Consider the following 22862-nt stretch of genomic DNA (forward strand, 5'->3'; position numbering starts at 1 on the left):
TGCAATCTCAGGTTGCTCATTTGTACCCCAGCAGGGGCAGGCTCCCAGGAGGTCACTAGGTGACCTGTGGGACCAGTGTTCTCAGCATAAAATAAGCAAGATGAGATGACAGTAATTTTTTTTTTTTTAAATGAAGAATGATAAAATTTTCAAGAATGATCACTGATTACTATTTGCCATGTACTTAAATCAACTTTCACAATAAGACAGAAGTTTCCAAACTGCCAAAATGAAGCCTTAAGTTTTGCAGTAAGTGCCCAGGCATTGTAAATGGGATATCCTTTACTTTCAAAGCTGCAAAAAGATATCAGAGTGAAAAAGTTTTTTTTTTTTCTTCCTGACAACAAAAGGGATTAAAAAAAAAATAATATCAGAACCCCTTTTCCCACTCTTCCCCATTCTTGGGACTCAATAAAATCTATTTGCTGCTTGTATAACCCATTTTGCTCTGCAGTTGGGTAAAACCCTTCTGTGAAGCGCAGCATGATTCCAAGCCTATTTTTGGCCCTGCTAATCTTGAAAAAGCAGCTTCATGACATGGAGCCTGAGCTGGGTCACCAGATCTGTGCTTCTGCTGGCAGCTTAAGTTCAGTCCCTCTGAGCTCTGTTGCCAGGCTCCCATTTAGTCAGGTAGAAGTTCAGGCTGTGTGATGTTAGCAAGCAAGCTTCCCTATCCGAGAAGCTCTTCATCTTCTTGATGGATATTTTTTTCTCTGTGTGTGTTCTTATTAAGTGTGAGTGCAGCAGATCTGGACTTATTTTTTTTCCTCTTCTCCACCCTCCACCTCCCCTTCTGCTGTGGTTGGGAACCCCTTTATGGCAGCTCTTTTTGTCTTTGCAGATGTAGCATGGTTATGCAGTAAGATGAAATGCCTCTGCTGTCAAAGAGCCAGCCCAGCTGGGTGGGATCAGGTTACTGATGGCATGAAAATGCTCTGCTTATATCATCCTCAGGCTGAAGAATTGCATTCAGGTGTTGCACACCAGTTTTGAATAAATACGGGGGCATATTGGGAAAGATCTGTGAAGCAGCTGTATTCATCATTCTCCTGTGTTTTTTCTTTTCTTTTTTTTTTTCCTAGGTTTGTTTTTGTTTTGTTAAGAGGCTAAATTATATGCTCTGAGTCTGAGCAGAGGAAGAGGAGTCTGCAAGGAAGTGAGGGGTTTTCTCATCTCCAAGACTTTCATACCTTTTTTTTCTAAGGAGGACTCTCTCTAGCCCCAGCAAGAGGGGACTGTGGTGACAAGACACAAAGCTTCTTGCAATTCTCTGTTGAATCTCCTCTCGGCAGACCAAGTACTTGGCCTGGGTTTCTGCTGAGTCCTGAGAAGTGGACCTATCCTAGGCTGTGTTGGTGGGAACTGAAAGGAGAGCATGAAAAGGAATGGTGTGGAGGCACAGGGTTTCTGCATATGCTTGCTGAAGACTAATGCAGATCTAAGGAATCTGAAGAGTTATGGGCCCAAAACTTTCCTTTTTCAGAGGGAAAGAAACTTCGCTTCTTTGTACAGAAACTTGCAGAAATTCACAGGGGAAATCCTAGAGGCTTGCTCCTGCATTTCATTCTTTTTAGTTTTTTCCATGTTCAGAAAATATCCCCCCCCCCAAGATTCTTTCTGTCAGGACGTGTACTACAAATTATATAGTTTAAAACAGTAACCAAACCAATATATCAATTTACAAGATAAGATTCTGTACATAAAGAGCTTTTTAGAACATAGAGAGCCAGTTCAGCTTCCAACATCAAGGAAGCTGAGACTCAGCTGTACTCCTAGTCATGCTCCATGCATACTCCTAGGCAAAAGGCAGTGAGTCCAGGGGTATGGCAGGTAATATAATATGGTTAGTGGGCCTCCAGCTCTGAACAAAGGAACCACTGTGACTTCTTCTGATGCCTGTACAGGTGAGTTGTCTGCTTGGTTCTTGTGTTAAGGGATGGTGTATTCCCTGGGAGGACCAGAGACTTCAAGGTTTAGATTGAAAAAAAAAAAAAAAAACCAACCAAAAATCAGGATAGTTATTTCCAGTGTTACTGTGCACTAGATAAAGATTGTGATTGTCCTGGCACAGAGTCTGGGTACCGTCTCTGCAAAGTGATGACTGTTTCAACCCCCTTGCTAGTCAGTAGGCTTGGAGGGAATCATTGATACTTTTCAAGTTCAAGCCATTAAGGAGGCTTTTTTTGCATGTGATATAGTATAGTTGCTAAATTTGCTGGGTAAATGATGAATACTGCTGGAAGAAGGGGGTGTTGAGGCTTTTTATGACTGCCCTTGCTTGCCTGTGGGGTGTGGACTATTACCCTGGCAACTAAAATAGAAACAGTCCAATCCAGCAATATATTCTGGCAACTGTAGTGGGAGTTACCTGGGCTGGTAATTCAGTAGTGAGGCACAATTACTGACAGTGCAACATAGAATCAGAATGTACAAAGTGGTTTTGGCTGTGACTTTTGTATTTTTCGTGTTCCTGGGGAAATCTTTCCTTTTAGATTTGCTTTTTATCTGGGGAATTTTTTTACATGCTTAATTGCTTTTAAAAGACTGACTGTTCAGGGTGTACTTTGCATCCTTGCTGTTGGCTCAGTGCTGGTCCTGAATGCTAAGAGCAAAGACATTAAATATTATATTTGCTAAACAAAACTGACACGTTCCTACTTTCACACAAGGAAGCAGTGGTACTTCTGATGCTGCTGAGAGTTAAAAATGATCCATTTTATTGAGCGATATAATGACAGCACTAGCTGAGCAGAGCATCTCTAGGAGACCCAGGACAAAAAATTTTTAAAAGGAAAATAGTGTTTTTCATGTATTTCTTTAAATTCTGATATTGGAAGTTCAAGATTTGCCAGGCATAACTAAAAATAGAAATTGCAGCCAGACATGTTTCAGGGGACACATTGTGGAGGCCTATTGAAGTCAATGGGGTGGGATACAACCCAGTGTAATGGTATGAGAGTTTGTCTGCCCATTGCTGTCACTGTATAGTGAAACCTGGCAGCGCTCAGTATGTGTATGACGGAGGCCTTGAAAAAAGTAGAAGGGACTGTGTTTAACTTGTATTCAGACCGTTTGGGAGTGGGAATAGGCAGTCAGATAGATGCTCATTTTTTCCCCTTGGATCTTCATGAAGACAGGTGGCCTGACTGCTCTCAATCTGTGTATATGGCAATGTAATATGTGAAGTTACAAAGTTAAAGAAAAGTTGAGAGGCAGCAAGCTTCTTGCAGTGTGTACTGTTTTACATCAGGAGGTATGAAGGTGTGTAAGCTTTGCTTATAGGAATGTTGCAAGACCTAATCTTCAATGTTTTGTGCTGCTGACAATGTAGCAAGTACAGGCAAAATACTAGCACAGGAGAGTAGAAAAGGCCATTCAGCTCTTTTCTTGTAATTGTAAACAAACAAAATAAAAAAAACCAAGCCACAGTAAGGTCAGGAGACTTGCGTTCATCCTTTGGCTCAGAGGTATTGCTGCATGTCTCAGGTTTTTTTCTTTCTTACTACATTGTGAGCATCCTCCCTGATGGTATTGACTGAGGAACAGGACAGCACTGTGCAGAACTCCACTCATTAAGTGGTCATGCTACAGAGTTGGCTCTGTAGTCTTTTCTGATGTTGTTGGATCACAAACATTTAAGCTCAGTCCTAATGGAATATAAAATATATTTATATAAAATATGAAGTTTGGTATTTTCCTGTGAGTACAGAGTCCCTTTAAGACTTCTGTGGGTGGAATATGACATAAAGAGTGAACTCCTACATTATTTTCTCCATACAACAACAACAAAAACCTAGAAAATTTTACTGGTCAGATCCTCAGCTTATGTAATTGGCCTTTCTGAATAAGCTTACCTAGAGCTAAGGCAATTCGCAGTAAGTCAGTATCTGGCTTTACATTAGCATGTCCTGCATTACTTAGACATTCCTTCCTAAATTCAGCCAGTTGGCTGTTTACCCATTGGAGTTATTTTTGCCCTTTGTCCCTAAAGACTGCCTTTTCTGACAGCCAAGGTCCAGGGATGTTCTTGGGTGTCAGCTGCATGCCAGAGCTTAGGGCAGTGTTATATGCCAAACTGGACAAACAGAGCTCTGTCTGCTCCTTCCCCACTATGGAAAATCTGCTGCTTGATGACACAATTCCTTCATTCCCCCAGATTTACACATCATTAGAAACCCAAACCTGCTCCCAGGTTTTCAAGTGCTTGTTAGTTCTTAAAGCATCACGAGTGGGGCCTAATTTGCCAGTGAGAAGGCTTGGAGAAAGCAGTGTGACATGTAGAGTTTCTTTTATCCAGCCTTTCAAAGTGAAGGTAAATAATGGGGCTAGAACTTCAGGAGAAAAAAAGAAAAAGAAGGGAAAAGAAAAGAATTGGCATAAAAATACAATTTTAGTAAATAGCAGCAGTGCTAATTTCTGGCAAAACAGTTAAGTCAGTATGGAAACAATTAATGCCACTGTACCCATGAAACACAAGTTAAGATAGCTGATGTTCCAGGATAAAGTTCTTCATCAATCATTGGTTTATTTTATTAGCATTCATAGTGCTGTGTGGTGTGATTACTTCTGATGTCTTGTGACAAGCATAATGAGAAAATGCAGGGCCAAACCCCAACCTGGCGCTGGACCCGCTTACACGGCTCTGAATTTGGACTGTAATGTAACACATGTGAAGGCATAAACCTTTCCTGAAGGAACACAGATTCCACCTCAACCCCTGGCCCTCATTGAGGTTATTCCCTACATTCAGATTTATTGGTAAAGCACTGCTGAAACTTTGTCTCCTCTTTTAAAAATTGCCCTGCAAATGATATGCTGAAAAGTCTGAGGTTCCCATATTGTCTGAACTGTTCTTTATTGCGTGAACGGCCTGGTTTTGCTGACTAAAAGACCAAATGCTTTGCAGCCAGATGGTATTGATTCTTTACAGTTGTGTTCATACATCAGATGTAGATATTGTATTCCACTTCCCATTACATCTGAAAATGACTGGGTCTAATTGACAATATGGCATCCACATTGAGATGTTTTCTTTGTGAAAACTGGCCGTTGCTCAGAATTATTTTGTATTATTAACTCCTGTACATTGCCCCCGCTGTTTGATCAGTCTCTTTCTCTTTGTTCTAAGCCATATGTGTTTTCAAAACTAATACTTATACACCTTTCAAGGCCTCTGATTGTCGTACAAAAGACAATAAATCTCTAGGGGATCTAACTATATCCTGGAGCATACAACCTAATGAGAAAAATAACTTCAGAACACCATGCTTTGCTGTTCTGATATTCTATCTCCTAGCTTTCAAATTCAGACAAAAAAGAAAGAAAAGGATCCACTGTGATGAAGCATTAACTGCATGAATAGCAAACCTAAATTTTATATTCCCAAGTGAGATTGTGTTTAACAAGGGCACTTCCATTGCTTTTGGATTTCTCATCAGTTCTTTGGACACTTTCTGTAGGTGGTAAATACCCACTCTGTTTGCAAGAAGAGAAGGAACATAGTTTCGGGGGTGTGTGTGTGTGTGTTTGGTTTTTCTTTCTTTGTTTGGGTTTTTTTCTCTCTTTTTAAAAGGCCCTCAAAGGCTTTTTGACTGCTATCTCTGTGGAAGAAGTAGAGGGAGAGGAAACATTATTTCTGAGTCATAAATAACTGCTGGGTTTGCTTAATGGTGAATGTCCCCCAGATTCTCTTGAACCCTGATATAGCTATGATGTGGGAATGACTTAAGAAGAGAAGAGGGGAACAAGCTGTGTGTGACTTGCAAAATTGCCCTTTCCTCCCATCCCCAGGTCTCTAGTCTGGAAGAAGGGTCTGGGTGGCTCCACAGCTGTGCAAACTGATGACAAGTGTGAATTTGCCCCAGACCAAAATAGTGGCTGGCAGGGCTTATCTGGAAATGAAGATGGAAGTCTATCTCTGTGTCTTCCACATTTGCACTTGTGCCACATGAGTCCCCAAAGGGTAGGTGGCTACCCTCTAATAGCTGCAAATGAGCAAAAGCCTTCTTACATAAGCAAAGAGCAGAAGAGCCTGGGGAAGAGCCTGAAGTGTAAAGGCACAGCCATAACAGTGTCAAGGTAAGAACAACCCCACCAAAAATACAGCATCAAGGATAAATGTGTCCTGTCAGGGCCAGGGCTGTTGCCTGGGAAGAGACAGTGTAAGTCTAGGAGGCTGTAGTGAGCTGAATCTTCCTGTGGCATCAGCTGGAAAGTGCTTTGATCAAGGGGGAAAAGGTGAAAGCCTTGCTCCTGGACAAACTAGAGGTGCTCCATCTCACTGTTCCCCATTGGTTTTTAATCCTCATCCCTAAGATGAAACACAAGATGATGCCCTTGGTGGGAAAGGGGCAGCTGAACACTGATGTGAAGAATAACTCCACTCATGTTCAAACCGACTGTAAGAGCTCTCCTTACCAATGTTTCTTTTTCTTATTTTTTTTGGTTTTTGTTTTGTTGTTGTTTGTTTTGGTTTTCATTTTTTTTTTTTTTTTAACCAGCTAAACTAATTTTAGACTGTCGTAGATTCTGCTGGTTTCCAGTGCCTTTATATCAAGGCACAACTGGAGATGATAAATAGCACAGGTTCATGAATAGCACATAGAAGGCTCAGACTTGATCTTTTTCTATAAACCTGTGGAATCTCAGATTCCCTCAGTGTGGGTACTACAGCTTTCTTAGAACAAAGGGATTTAAAAAAATGACGGATAAGTTACAATTTACTTGTCCATTGTGAACCAGGAAAAAGTACTTCTTAATGCAGAGCTGGTAAATATGTTAAATGTGATGTGAAAGGCTTTGCTGGCACAGGTAAAAATTTATTTTGGTGGTGCATTTGTGTGCAAGCTGTTACTTTAGTAAGATGGTTTTCATTTAGAAACTGTTTCTGCACAAAGAATTTTGTAACAGTGCAATAGAACGATCTTGCCCATCCATCTTGAGTTGGAAAAACATGTTTGACTTTTGTTGGTGGAAATACTTTAAAACCCCAGCTTAAAAACAGTTTGATGATCTGAGTGAAGCTCTGAATGAGAAGCAGTGAACCCTGGTTACTCCAACATGGGCAGATGCCATCTGGGAAATAAATCTGAGTAACTTCTAGGTGCTCTTAGTGCCTCCATTAATATACTATGTGAGAACCTTCCATGGTTCAATATATTTATCCTCATGTCACCCCTGTGAGAGGTTATATCCTCATTTGTGCAATTGGGGGGTTAAGTTTCAGAAAAGCCAAGTGACAGAAAATCACATAGGAAGTCTTTATGGGGACTGCCAGTTCAACTTCAGAGTCCTGAGCTAGCTCTGCACTCAGACCTGTCCAAATCACTGAAGATCAAAAAGGCAAAACTGATTAAAAGATAATAGGATAGTACTCAGCATCTTTGGCATTAAAAAGCTGTCACAGTGCCTGGTGGCTGCCAGAAATTGTTGACTGCAAGAATATGTAGATAGTTACATTACAGAAGAGATTACTCCCTGAATTAAGAAATGTAGGGAATACTTCTGCCAGATCTCTTTTTCCAGGGCTAGCCATAATCAAGTTCCTTTCTTTACTGTTTTTTGTAACCCCACTAATTGGGATCACCCAAAATGTTACCATGACCTGACGTCAACATCAATTAAAAATCCCATTTATATTCCCTATGGAAACACATGGCCTTCAAAAGTGTTTGATTTTCACTGGACCTTCTCATCTGTTTGTCATTTAAAGTTCAGGCCACTTTCCATATTTCTATCAAATGCTGCCTCACATGGAAGTCTGGCAAATGAGCTTGCAAAGTAACTTATTTGAAGTTATAAATAATCTAATACTTGCCTGAAGTTGACCTCTCTATACAATAATATACAAATTAATGTCTGAAGCTGAAGGACATACAGTTCTCTAGTACTGCCTTGTTAGTTAAAGGCAGGGTTGCACTTGTACAGTTACAGCACTTGTGATCATTCCCACTGGTGCAGACTTGGCCTTGAGGTAGGAGGGAGGCAGGGGGAAACAGGGCAGACTCTGTAATACTGGCAGCTCTTCTAGGCATGGGATTTGATTCTGACGTCACTCCCAAGTGCCCTCTTGCTAATTTATTTAAAGAGAAAAAAAAGGTGAGCAGGCAAATGCTTTTTTTGCTGTGATTGCTTTTTCGCTGTCACGTTTGTTCCTTCAAAGTCCATTCACATTAAAGTCTGAGCCCTCTTATGTTTCCTGTTCTGATAGGGAAGTATTTGGGAACCCACTGGTTCCTGGGTGGTTGGAGGATGGACAGGGGGCCTGGTAGGGTGCTAGGGCCACCCCCACCACTTCAAAACCATCTTGGAGGGATTCAGCTGTCAAGGTGCTATGCAGCCAGTGAGTTCTCAGACATAGGCAGATCCTTGTGTGCTTTTTGCGTTTTTTTTTTGGTGAACAGAATGGAGCAATCTCAGCCATTCTGTGGCTCTGTAATGTGAAGCAGGCAAGCCATGTCAGTCGTGCTTCCCTGCCACTCATCTGTGACTGAGACATTTGCAGTGTGAGGTTCAGCAGGTTACAGCAACACTTTTTGGCTCCTCTTGCCGTGCCTGAAAAATGAGGGCAGTCCTCCATACCCTGTGCTGAAGTTTCCCTAGAATACCATTCCATACTTAATTTTGGTGTTAGCAGCTACCTTTATACTGCTGTGCACAAGTGTATTTGAGCCTGGCCTTGGGGTCAGATTCAAACTGTCCAAAACACATACTTGATTCCTGAAGCAGGGCTGGTTTGGTACTATTCCAATGGTAAACCTGATAGATGAAAGCTTGGACTGTGTCCTGCACTTCCAAAGCAGTCTTGCTGTGCAGACTGGCTCAGGTGTCCTGGGCTTGGATCTGCAAATGCATTGAAGCTCCTTGGGTGCGTCCATCACCCCCTTCCTCTAGTCTGCTAAGGGATCTCATTTCATCTTCAGCATGGGCAGGTGAGCTTGAAATCATGAAAGCTGGAAAATCTTGTTCCTGAAGTCTTTTCATTTGAATGCTTATCATTGTGATACACTAGACTTCATTGTGCTTCTTTTGCTCTTAGACACATGTCTCACTTATGTTGATTATACTTTTAACATATTAGTTAAAGGACCTAAACATTTTTGGAGGTTATTGGCACCTGAAATTAAAGTGTATTGTTATCTCCTCTCTTAGAAAGTGAGGACTCTGCTAACATGAAGCTCTTGAGCAGGGTTTTCTTTTTTCTTTTCTTCTAATCATCTTCAAACATAAAGTACTGTAAGCGAATGACCGTATCTGCGAATTAAATTGAGCCTTGAATGACCAGGTTAGCACTCCAGTTGTCATTATGCTTCCACTTGATGAATTGTATTTCAAGTTATTCTTGAGACTTTCCTAATGGCAATCAGGTTACTGGGACCTTGACCTTATGAATGAATGTGCTTTTGCTCCACTTAAGTCATGTAGGTGCCCATATTGAGTTCAGCACACCTCTTACTTTTGTAGGTTTTTGCACACAGCTGAGCATTTAGAAGAGTGGGTTGCTGGGGAGCAATTTCATATTGCATATGGTAAAATGCTAAGTGTTACTCTCCTGGTCACTGCAGCTACAGACTGTAACAGTATCAGCTCTCCTGTGCACTGCTGGTGTGGAAAATCATTTTAGCATGGGGCAGCAGAGGTCATAGAAGCCCCTTTAAACTGTGCTTTGTGTGTTGTGGTGCCTCAGTGACTGGCATTTATATCTCTGGCCAGGAAGTTGTGGCTCTGAGTTGCATTCCGGGAATCGGGCCTATGTTTATAGCTAAGAGAACCAATATTAGGGAGCTGCATATTGTTTAAAAACATGATTTGGGGAAGCTGCTTACAGGTACTGGCTGTAGTTTTTCATTTCAAGCTATCACACTATTTTGATCTTGAGAGTAATGCATAAAGAACTGAAAGAATGCTGTGCTTTGTTTTTAAAAAAGACCACTAAAGAGCCACAATATAGTCAGAAACTGTTCCTGGGAGCAGAGACCAATGGTTTATATGCTAAGAGAACCAGAGTCTATTCACATCAAGAAAAATGTAGTCATATCTTGTTTTTTTTTGTTTGTTTGTTTGAAGACATACACCTTAAAAGTGTTTAGTTTTTGTTCGCTAAGGTTTTTAGGGAGCAGATCTATGCATGTATTTCACTATTTGGTGTTTGTACATGTATGCCTACTATATTTTCTAAAATATGTATATGTAAAGCTATAGTTGGTCTGCAAACACTGCTGTGTATTTGGTAAGATTAATATAAAGATGTTATACATTTATATCCCCAAAATATAAAAAGCTTAATAAAGTGGATGTTTGGAAATACACCATCTACATTTTGGTTTCTTTGCCCTTGCCTTCTCATGTGTTTGAATCTTTTGAATTAATCTTTTTCACGCTGTTCTCTGAAATAATGAAGATTAGAAGTTAATCAGCTGTCCTTAAAAAAAAAAAAGTTTAATCACATGACCTCCAAAACTGGAGGTTTACAAAAAAGCGGCAGATACCACAAGTCTTACAATAATAAACATGAGCATTGACAACAATGTATTTCTTTGACCCAGTGGGAGTAATTTAAAGCCACGTGTTTGTAATGTAGACAAGTCAGAAATAGGTAGGTGAGCAGACAGAGAACTTGCTAGGCTCTTTCTTGACCACCTGCTATTCTGGGAATCCTGGCTGATAAAAACAGCCATCCCCATCTGTAGATGGGGACTTATAATTAATTACCTGTGACATTGATAAATTTCTTTTAGTGTCTTCTCTTAATCTAGTGGCGCATCTGCATCAAGTCCTCCTTTCCCTCTTCCAACATGAAGAGTCTATTTATGGACTCGGATTTGTAATTAAATGTTTCATTTGCAAAAAGAATGGTTCCCAGGAAAATGCGAGCTCTACTTCTGTGCTCTTATTAGGCTTTGTCAGACATTACAGAAGAGATTTGCTCATGTTGGCCTGCTGTTCCTGGCTTTTCAGATAATCCTTTATATTATGTTTCCACTGCATGTAGATAATTTAATTTAACATATTTCTAAATGCCTGCATACAGGAAAGCTAATGTTATATGAGCATAATTAGAATTATTTATATACTGTAAAAATTTAACTGAATCAGAATTACTGGAAAATGTGATTTTTAAAAAATTTTTATATGAATACATTTTGCTGTAATTGAATTAAGTTAAAACCTTAATTATTTTTCAACTCTTGTCTTATGCTAGCCTTCTCCCACTTGATCATGTCAGTTGCTTTAACTGTATATAAAGTTCACTTTGGCAGCGATGGTTATCCTCTTTATCGCTCGTTTCAATGGGTTGTTACTCCAAAGCCCCAAAGTTCTAATAAATTGTGTTAACAGGCTTAAAAACTTGTGTGAATAATGTCTTCAGGTTACTGATGCTAATGTAGACTGCCTTTTAGATAGCTATGAAGTAAACTGAACCACAGCCCTTGTTGCTCTAGATACTATTTATACTATTAACCACTGCAATCTGGCTTGCCTGAGAGATAAATGCAATCATTGATGAGCAATTAGGAAACAGTTTTATGGAGATCTGGACTTTATGTTGCAAGCTAACAGGGCAGAGAAGCAGCCCATTTTCTGAAGGTCAGAACGTGTCACGAGGGGATGAGCTCACACTGGGATGAGGAGGGAACAAACAATTTTAATTAATGTATTTTGGTGGTGTGGGGAAGAGAGGAGGCAGAAAGCTCTTCTTTGGTGATGCAAGATTGATGACCCTTGACCACAGACATTTTGATGCCTGAAGGCTGTTCACAGGCAGTTTTATTTTTATTTGTGTGTATATATATTTAAAAAAAAAAGACTGCTCAGTCTGGGTTTCAAGGAAAGGTAATGTTTTGGTGGTAACACAATATAGTGTGTATGCTTACATGCCTTTAGGCATGTTCTGATACATGCAATGAAGATGGAGAGAAAAACAAAGAAAAACCTCCAGTCTGCTTGTTTGGCAGTTTACTTCACCTTGAAGTTGAGTAAGTATGGAAATATTAGCGGCAAAAGCATTGTGTAATGCGCAGTCATCCTCTGCTCCAGAAATGAAGAAGCAGAAGGATAAAGTAATATCAAAGCTTGCCTTTGCTGCTCTGCATAGAAATGTAAAGGGCAGGTTTAATGCCACACTCAGTATGGTGAAAGGCTTGGAATAAAATGACATCAGGCTGTCTTAGCTGCAGTTTTAGATCAAGCCAAGCCTCAGCTATGGGCCTCCAGAAGCTCAGGAAAATACTTTTGTTGAGGGGCTTAAATGCCATGCAACATGCATGGTATAAGCACCTAGAATGCACATGAAGATAGGTGTTAAATACGTAAAGATTGGCTTGAACCCTGAAGCACTCTATTTTGCCTCTCCCTTCCAAAAGGTATGTTAGCACTTAGTATCTACAGATATAACAGAGAAGGTTCTCATTAACCATGTTAAATGTCTAACCCTGCTTTGAGTCTTGCTAAGTTCTTGGCCTTTTTGACATCCTGTGACAATAAGATTTTAGTACAATTGTAAGTTGCGCAGAAAAAATTCTGCTCTTTTTCAGTTTTGAATTTTCTCACTTTTAATGTTATGATTTGTCTTCTCGCTTGTGAGTCAGAAGGCAGAATGAGGACAGAAACTTCAGGATTTTTCACAATGTTGATTCCTATTAGGCTTTTGTGGTGTCTTCCCTGCTATTCTGTCTCTTCTAGCATAACCTTCTGAGGCTTTTTGGGCACCATTTAGCATTGTTACCTGGAGACCCATGGATCTTTGCATGAATCATAGTCCAGCCTCTTTTAAGGAGCTATTTTCTGGGAGAGAAACCACTGGGCTGTGCCTTTTTCCCCCAAGCTTCTGTACAATCCTCACCCTTGAACCTTGGACTCAGTCTCCTGAGTGACCCAGTGGCTGTCAAGCTGGCCAATTTGGGTGTTTAAATCCAAACACCGATCCTACATCTCAGGAAATTTCTAGCATTTGACAATTCATCTAGGGGTGGGCTAGACAAAAACAAAACATGATTGTGGCAGCCTAATGCAGAATAAATAATTTCAATCCACCGTATTCTGTAGCAGACAGCAATCCTTTGACTTACATGAACAGAAGAAATGGGACAACTGGGCTGGTGCAAAGCTTGGAGAGCAGTGCCAGTAATAAGACTGACTTCTCTGAAGCCAGATCCTTCCCTGACCCTGACTAATTACTCAGGAGTTGTTTGCACAACCAAATTCCTGCTGTCAGTGCGTCTACCGCTGCCTGCCAATGAAAATAGAGCAGTTGTAATCCCTGTGAATTATCCCTGTGGCTGGATGTAGTGTCCTATCAAATGATTATCATGTGATAGGGCTCCTAGTACTTTCCAGCTCTTCTGGTTCCCCTGATGAAATATTAATATGCTTTTAACATTTAAGGTTATTATTCTTGTGTGCTATACTTTAGGCATATCTTTCTCTGCAGCCATCATCATATACTTTATAGAGCCAAAATATCCTATGTAGGAGAACAGATCTTTCTGTCCTCCAGGACAGACTTATAATGAATGGCCTTAGTTGAATCGTTATGCTAAGTAACCAGCAGTTCTTTAAATACACTAACATAGGCTGAAGTGAGTGTAATGCAGTATGAAGTACACAGCTTTTCCCAGCAGAATTGTTTCTTTCATCTCCAAGTTAGTAAGTAGAGACTGGGGACCTGCTGTAGGCCTGGCTTGCATGTTAACTTGCCATGAACAGCACACAGCAGCTGTACTGTGACAGGGTGGGGGCTGGCTTCAGGCTGCTGGGCAGTGAGAGGCATCCTTTGGGTACATAAGGAAGCAAGGAGTTAGATTTACTTAAATGATGCAGTTTTGATATCCAGCCAGGTATATTTTTAAGTCCAGTTCCAGGCTTTTCAAAATCTCAGATTCCTTTCTTCTCCAAAATTCTCTGAAGCTCCTTAAGTGGAATGAAGCAGGTTCATTTGATTCTGTTCTCATGCTTGGACTTAAGAAGTTCATACTTCCGAGTTTTCTTCTTTAATAGGGTGAGAGATGCACATTAAAAAAGAAAAAAAAAAAGAGTTGTTAATTTTTGATAATCATCTACTTTCAAGAGCTTGAAATGAGAGTGAAGAACAAAACAAAGCACAAGTGTAAGGAAACCTGCAGTAGAACATGCAGGCTGGCAACGTTTTCATGAATGAGTGAATCCAGGCTTTTCTCAGCACGGAACTTGCTCAGGATGGTGATTCCTTGCACACAGGTATTTGGCTGTGCAGGTTTTAGCTCTTGCCAGCTTTTTGTGGAAAACGTATTAGCTGCCTTGATGTCTGAAATTCCCTGGGGAGTACCCAAAGAGCCTCTTAAAGTGGCACTGTTTTGCTAATTAGTAAGGCCAACTGTTGTTTGGCTGAATTGTCTGCATTAACAATGGGCTCCCTCTGCCTCCTCTCTCCAGTTTTAATTCTAATGCTAACAGAGCATACTGTGATTATGCTAATAATTCTGGCTTTCCTACATAAGGGCATATGTGAGGTGTGCTGCATTTCCTAATTGTTTCATTCTAGTCTTGCTCATCCATGTACAATAGTAGTAGGTTTTATTCTTTCTGTAAAGAAAGGTCAGCCTAGTTGGCACTGCTGCAGCAGGCGTTTCAGGGACAGAGAGCAAAGGAGAAATGACAGCTTTAGCTTTAATTGTTACTGTCTAGCTAGGGTACTGATATGGCCGTTCATGAAATAGCAGTTGAGCACCTCATAGTCAGTGTTGTAACCTCACAACTTCTTTATTGCATAGAGAGGAGGCTATCGCATGGGTGGAGAATTGAAGTACATGAAGTGTTAAGTGGATTGCTCGAGGTTACTAAAAAAAAAAATCTATTGCAGAGAAGACATTGAGAAGCTCTCAAGTGCCAGTTAAGAGCCCATTACACGGGTTTTCTCCTCCTGGCTGGGAATGTGCCAGGAGGCATGTCAGTAAAACCATCTTTTCTGAGGGTAGAAGACAAATTTCTCCATGAGAAACTGGAGCTGTGATTGAACTTCACAAGAGAGAAAGGTAGCTTCTTTCTCCAAAATAGAGAAACCAAAAGACAGAGGCTCTCTACTGCAGAAATCTGGCCAAGACATAGGCTTTGTACTTTTTGTGCATTTTTTCCCATTCGGTAAATGATGAAGTCATATTTTTGTAGAGTATTAGGTATGTGGTTGAATGTTGCCAATGAATGTATTGCAGAGTAAACGTGACTGACATAGGACTGTTTTTATTGCAGTGTTAATTTTGAATCCAGCTGTTAAAAATAACCTCACCCTGATTGGACACATCTGCCTACACTGAGCTGTTTTCCTGCAAACTGGATGAAGCCCAGGCTCTGGTATGTGGTACTGGTACCACAGTGAATCTTTGCAACATCATAATTGCACTGCAGAGGATAGCTTTCTGCCAGAAGAAAAAAAAAAGTGGCATAATATATTGAAATGCTTGCTACTGGGACTCGTTCTGCACCTGTGTGCATAGGCACAGGGCAAGGAAAGGGGCACAGCTGCAAGAAGATGATTTGACATGAAACAGGTCTGGGGCTGAGATAGACCACCAAGATTTTGGGTTATTGTACTTTATATAGGTCCAGGCTACATGCAAGCAGTGGCTTCCACCTTTGCTGGGCACAGCGGTGACTAGCTGTAAGACCTGGCTTTGTTCCTAGCTTCTAACAACTTTTGTGCCCCCTTTGAAATGTCCCATTGCTTTGTGTGCATGACTCATCACATCTGCAACCTGGGGCTGATTGTGGAAGCAAAGTTTTGGTTAGGAAGGAGGTGGCAGGTGGGCATGGAGTATGTAGGGGTAGCATTTCCTTCTGGCACAATATTGTGCAAAGCACTCGCTGCACCATGAGACGCTAATGCAGAACAGCTGAACACCCTTTGGTGTCTGTTCCCCAGTATAGCTGACCCTGCTAGTGGTCCCTCATGCAGTGAATTTGTGAATCACCTTAAGATTTGGTGCTTAAAATAATAAAGGCCAGACTGAGCAAACGCTGAATGTGTAAGTCCCTCCTGATTTAAACAAATACTTCAGCATGTAGGACTTCTGCTAATGTTGCTTTGCTGAACTCAAACTAACAACTACCCTTATAGGATGGATAGATAGAAAATGAAAATGTGTTTTCTCCCCTCCCTGGAAAACTGTCTCTAAGACAGAGTTTGGATGTTGAGATTGGTAAGACTTGGATGAAAAGGGGGATAGGGTGTGGTTTAACAAGGAAACGCTGGCAAGCTTTAAGCATTTGTAATGGTGGCAAATTACATTTTTCTGTAAATGGTCTCTGAATATGTAGTTCTACACCAGTAAATACTCACACAGCTGAGTGATTAGCTCAGCTGGCCATATGGTTTTGGAGAAGATGACTCTGCTCCATGGCAGGTGCTCAGCTTCCTCGCTAAGGTACAGAGCATCAGAGTGGTGTTGTCTAAGCTCTTGTGTAAAAAGACCTGGGTACAGATACTACAGGATTATGAACCCCTTTTCTCTGTGCAAAATACTCAAAGCCACCTGGCTGGCTGAAATACAGCTGTAGGAAAATCTAGCTCAGAGGTGTACAACTGAAGTTAAGAAGTACTATTCCTGAGCATTTGATGAGAATGAAACCTCCCAAACTTGAAGTGCAAAACTGCTGCTCTTCTGGGTAGAAACATCAATAGTAAAGAAAAATTAAGAAGCTAAGTTGCTGGGCAAATGTTTCTATTTAGTCGTTGGAAAGCATGGCATGTCCAATGTGCACAATTCAAAGAACTGGAGGCCCTCTCCCTGGAAAATCTTGGTGCGATACTAGAGGCATTTTGAAGGAAAAGTGGATCTGCTTTTCAGAAGTTTCCTCCTAAAGTTCAGAGTAAACATTTTCTTGCAGATGTTCATGTCAGTGTCTGAGGAGCAAAAGGTTGGGTCCCACTGGAGGATGGGGAGCTATTCCAGCCTGTCTTATCATTGTGCTGAGGGAGCCTTAAAGGCTTCATGGAAGCCCATATAAGAGCCCACCACAGTCATAATATTGTCATGTAGGGTTTCGTCTGAGTCCTGCAGTGTCTGAGAAAATATGTTCCCTCTGTCTGCCAGGGGTGTTCCAAGTTTGTAGGACATGTTTTCTGTTCATTTTGTGGTTTGGGGTTGCTCAGCAGACATGTAGCGGTGTGCAAGAGTTGTCTCTCCCTCTTTCTGCCACTGCTTCCCTCTCTTATGAGCAGACATATTCATGCACGTGCACACACAACTGTTGAAAAAAGTGTTGGGAATAACCTTACTGGCCTAGCCAACATGCTGTCAGCACCATTTGAAGCCAAACTTGCTTAGAGTTTTTTGGCCATGGAGATTCCTGAAATGTAGAAGAAAGCAAAACTAAAAATGTATTTTAACCAAGTCAGGATGCATTCTTTCATTGCAGCCATCTCATGAGGTTTGGCCAGTCCATCAGCATAGGTTTATAAGAGGGATTCCTGAAAGTGGCTGCCAAAAGAGCAGCTTTGGAGTGTCAAGCAAGATCTGGATAAAGCCGCCGTGATATGTCAGCTGCACATTCTGACGGGCACTGATATTGTGGGGGGATCATAGGGTCTGATGCCGACACCTTACTGCTGCCTTGCACTGGCTCTAAATGTTCACTTCTCAGGCTAAATTCCTGTACCCTGGGGAGCCTGTGATCCCTTCAGGATGTACTAACGTAACTTCCAGTTGTGTTGATGATGAAGATCCTGCATCATTTGGATTTCAGGAGTGTTTGAATTTAAAATACACCTGGTTCTGTTTTGCTTTCTAACTGAAGCTTGACTGCTTAGGAACAAGCAGTAATCAAAATGCATTGTGCAAAAAAAGACACCCCACCCACCCCCCCCCCCCCCGAAAAAAAACCCTCAACCCACCCAAAAAAGAACCAACCAAACCCAAACAAAACCCTGTTATTCAACACTGCTATTGAAATTCTTCCTGCCCTTACAACCTTCTTTTGATTTCCAGTTGAGGTCTGCCAAAAGACTTGAGTTCCAATAGAGGCAGTTCACAGAGCATTAATAGTCAGATAAATAAATGCAACAGGCAATCAAGCTGCTGTGAACTAATGGCAAGATACTTGAAAGTGCCCTATTCAGGTAATGGTGTCAGTTTCAGAAAGGCATGCAAACTGGTTTAATCAAATGTTACATTTTATTAAATTCCTGACCATTGGGAAGGAGATTGCATGGGAGAATTTAAAAGATTGGGAGTTTCTGGCTTTATTTCTGCACTGCTGATGAGCAGTAATTTTTGCAGAAGGGGAAGAAGTAATCCTCTGCAATAAAACCATTTTCATAATACCATGGGAATGAGTTATTGCTTGAGGTGAGGCACAGTTTCTAATGGCTGCCTAAGCTTTCATCTCCATCTTTCATGGGCTAGTCAGACATTTTTATAGTGCTGACACAAAAAGAGAGCATTTATGTTGCTTCCATTTTCCATCTGTCAACAGTTAGGTTAAAGTGCCACTACAGGAATACTTTTCATCTGATTTCCATTCCAATGTGGTTCATCAATATACAATATTTGAGCCATGCCAACTCTCAGGGTCCTAATCACATATTTTTTATGCACCATTAATGGTTGGCAAATAGGAAAAAAGGTCTGTCTTTTTAATGTGAAGAGGGTGGTACTTTCTTCTAGTCTGAATTTCCCTGATGTACCCCCCTTACAGTTTTCTAAACTGTCATGAGTTGGTTTTGAGTGAATAGTGTGAAAAGTCAAAATATGTTAGGCCAGAGAGGAAGTAGATTTTCATTTTGCTTGCATGAGATACATCTGTGAACACCAATAATTGATTCAGATTTGTGCGTCAGGTTGGAGCAAAAGGTAAACAGGGAAGCATTGTAATAAACATTCTAATCCCTGTTTTACTTATGATTCCTTTCAGCTAATGAACTTAGTTTTATTAGTGGCATAGACCACAAAAAGGTTATTCTATGGAGAAATTTGCAGACCTCCATGAAAAAACTTACTGCCTTATTCTGTGCTTAGTGCACTTGTAAGGCTGGACAGAGTAGACATGTTTGTAGAAAACTAAAGCAGACTATAAGGTGCACAGATTTCTTGTTCCTATCCAGTGGAAACTCTGGTTTTGTTAATATCTGGAAAAAAGTATGTATAACAAAATAAAACTACAAGGGTAAGAATTGCTACCTTTATTTTTAAGGCATGTTTTCTGGACTTATTTCTAGGATTATTCTTGTGAATTCCTATTTATTTTCCTGGCTGGTCCTTACCTTTCTTGTAGAGAAGCACCCAAACCCAAATACCTCTAAATCCAGCTTCTTTCACTGATGATGACTAGAACAGAAAACTTATTCCAGACCACTTCAGTGTATCCTGCTATGCAAGACAGTATGTGGCAAAAATATCCTCTCTGTGTTGAGAAAGAGGTGGATGGGGGATGGCAAACTTATTTTAAATTAAAAAAAAAAAGAAAAAATGAAAAAATTAAACTCCAAAGAGGGGGAAAACAGTCTGTTTTTAAAGGGATTTTCTTTCAAGTACCCCTGTCCCTTGGGTATGCAATATTCACTTAGTGTAAATTTCTTTCAGCTTTCCCTCAGATTTTGAGTGCCTCATTTTTCTCTAGCTAATATAGTACAGTTCATATACTATATTTTATGGGTGACTGGCTTCCAGAGGAAGGTAGGTGTGAAAGACCAGGCAACCATGAAACTGAGTTATATGGAGTAATCACTACAGGGGAGAAGGAGTGTTTAGTCCCTTTCCTGTCACAGTCAGATGAGGCTTTCACACTGTGGGAGTGGTTGTAAAGATTCAAAGGAGATACTACTTGATTTTGTTTCAAGTTGTTTTCATTTATTGGCTGAGATTCTTGGCTTCTGGAAACTTTGCATTATGTTTCCGAGCAATCCTGAGGATGCTGTTGGCCACTGGAGTGGGTATTATAACACTCTCACTCTGTGCCTGGCTTGAGCTGCGTGATTAACTTGTTAGCTGTGGTCTTGTGGTCCACGTTTGTACAGATGTAAAGTACCATATCTTGGCTTCACATAAACAAAAGACTTTTGTCTCAACGAAGTGCGTAGTGTTGGGTTTCTTGCTGTCAGAGTCTGTGTATTTGTATAATTAGGACTGTCCAGCTGGTGCATGTGATTGTGTTTCTGAGCCCTTATGCAGTTGAGATATAGGCCTGAATTTTCACAGAATTAAGAGATCAAATCTAAAATTCCTTGGACTGTTTTTCATGTCCCAATGCTTTAACTGCCTTTGTACTGTGATAGGGTGATGCAAAGGATCAAAATGTCTTAAAAGTGCATTTATTTGGGGGTTTAAGATGTTTAAGTTGTGCACGTTTTTGCAGGTCTGATCCTACAGCTTTCCTTCATGCAGCTGGGAGCCTTCTGTCCCCCCAGCCAATCTTTCATTGTTCCCACTAAGCAGGGACCTGACTGCTATTAGAAACAGGAACAAAAAATACGAATTTTATGCCTGTTTTATTCATATCTACAGCTTTCTGTCTCTTAGTTGTGCTTCTTCAGTCCTCTTCTCACATTGTTGTCCACCCTCTGTTACCTCCCACAATGATGATTAATGGAATGCTCTACACTTTTTCTGAACTCTTGGTTTTTCCTTTTAGTTCCTGATTATTTTTATTCTGCCAGACCCTTTTTCATATCTTTTCCTTGTCTGCCTCTAATTTACAGTATATCATTTCTCCTACTCCAACCCCTCATTTCCATTCCTGTAACGTTCCATGTTCTTTCTTGGAGTCTGGGCTGAGCACACAGACCAGTTAAAATGAAAATATACTTTCCAGATTTTAGTACCCTAATTATTTTATTTTAAATGAAGCCGAGACATCAATCAGACTGTTCTCTAAATCCCAGTCACATCAGCAGCTAAATGAAAATATCAGTTATTCTCTCCCATTCCCAGCCCACTTGCCTTTAAATGGTATTATCACAGCAAATATTAGGAGTTTAGACATGTCCATAGTCTTTTGTTGAAAAGCTCTTGCAAACAAGGCAAGGGAGATGCATCTGAAATCCTAATATCTCATGAAATAATATTAATGATGGGTCTGGCACATGTGAGTGTTCAGACAGGAGGCTGTCAGATCCCGTGAGGTTGAAAGTAAGAAATATTTGAAAGACAAAGAGCAAATCATAAAAATGGCAAGTTGAGAAAAAGGGGTTTTCAGCCTGAGCGGTGCAGGCTCCTGGAGCAGGTTCTCAGCTATGACACCAGCTTGCTTCTTGGCTCCAGCCAGGGATTTCTAAGAGCCTCACAGGGCTTGAGCATGTGCAGTAATCGGACCCTGTCCTCTCTGACAGACTCAGCATTTTTCAAAGTTGTGAGTGCCCAGCACTGCTAAGGACTTTAATTAGAGTTGTGGATGCTCAGCTCTGCCAAAAACCAGATCCAAAGCGCCTCAGGCTGCTTACTCAAAAAACATGTGTGGCCACATTGGAAGTATTTGCCTTTTGGGCCTTCTTATAAGTTCCCCTGCCCTTCATTTTTCTTTCCTGTTAATCATGAAAGATACTGCAAAAACTGACAGTGATATAGGTGAAAAGGATGTGTTAAGGAGATGGACACTTAGCATATAATATGCTTAGAGACCTCATCTGAGCTTTTGGAGGTCCTATGTTTTAACTCACTTCAGAAGCATATAATGGATATTAATACACTTTTTGATTTCAGGCTTCTCATTTAAGGCAAATCTGTGGGTCCCTCTGTGACCAGTGGGGAGGGATGCTCTTCCAGAGGCTGACTGGGTGACTTTTAAGTTAGGGTCTTTATCTGAATCAGACTTTTCTGATAATTTTTACTGCTCCCCAACCCTCTTTCATATCCTTTCCTGGTCTGTCTGCAGTTTGCAGTATATTATATCTCCTACTCTGACCTGTTTTCTTTGTAACCGTGAGCACAGAGGAAGTTGGGAATGCTAATATAGGCACTTCAGTAGTACCCTCTGTGTAGTGAAAGACAGTTTAAACTAAATAGGCAAAATGACAGGGGAGGATACTGTTGAGGATGAAGTAATTTGTGGTCAGTCAGTTACAGAGTTGAGAGCATAATTATCTTCCCAGGTCTAGTCCAGTGATTTTTTTTCCAGTGGACTATGCTTTTTCTCCTTATAACTAGATACCTTACTGACAGTGTGTACCAGTAGCCAGTCTTACATTAGGGATCCATTTCTATTTTTTTTCCTGAGCAAGTTGGGTTATTTTAACTTATCATGGAAATGAACCAAAAAAAGTCTGAAGTTTTTATTGCTTCTATTTCCCCTTTAATACATTGCTATTTCTATATTTATTTTTCCCCTTTTTTCTTCCGCTAAACTGCAAGGGGATGAAGATGCATGAGAGGCAACGTTAAGAGTTTTATCAAACTTCTGTCTAATAATAATGAGATTTGCTCTGGGCTTCTATAGGACACAGATCAGAGCCACTTACCATAATGGCACTACAAAGTAATGAAGATTCAAGTGGTTCTTGTTAGATATGAAGCTATCAGAGAATCTGAACTCATCTAACACCCTACTGCTAGAGAGAAGGCAGTCATTGATGCTGGGGAAGGTTTGTTTCTATTTTTTGTTTCAAATCCAGGCAAAGCAGCTTGACATCTGTGTTGTTTGGATTTGTGGGACTCCAGGTGTGCATGCTGGGGCTCTCCCTCCCATTAAATCTTTAAATAAAGGTTCTAATAAATTTCCATTAAAATAAGTAGTAACCACATTTAATGACCAGTTTGTCTGAGTGTTAACAGCCTGTTAGCTAACAAACTCATCATTAACTGGTGCTAACTTCTCCCAACTTGTTTAAATAATCCCTTAACATCAGCCCTGTTTGAATTAGGGTGCTCATGTAAAATCTCTGTCCAATGCTACCCTTTTTA

The 22862-nt window shown here is 40.6% G+C and overlaps 1 long non-coding RNA gene across 1 annotated transcript in view; it reads left to right on the plus strand.

Moving 5' to 3' along the window:
* The first annotated feature begins 836 nt into the window (after positions 1-836).
* Positions 837-22862, plus strand: part of LOC142034393 (uncharacterized) — a 471960-nt gene continuing 449934 nt past the window's right edge. Inside the window, exon 1 of the long non-coding RNA XR_012651641.1 lies at positions 837-1904. This is a non-coding gene — a long non-coding RNA (uncharacterized LOC142034393). The remainder of the gene's footprint in view (positions 1905-22862) is intronic.

This window comes from Buteo buteo, chromosome 9 (genome assembly GCF_964188355.1).
Source record: "Buteo buteo chromosome 9, bButBut1.hap1.1, whole genome shotgun sequence".
Lineage (NCBI taxonomy): Eukaryota > Metazoa > Chordata > Aves > Accipitriformes > Accipitridae > Buteo > Buteo buteo.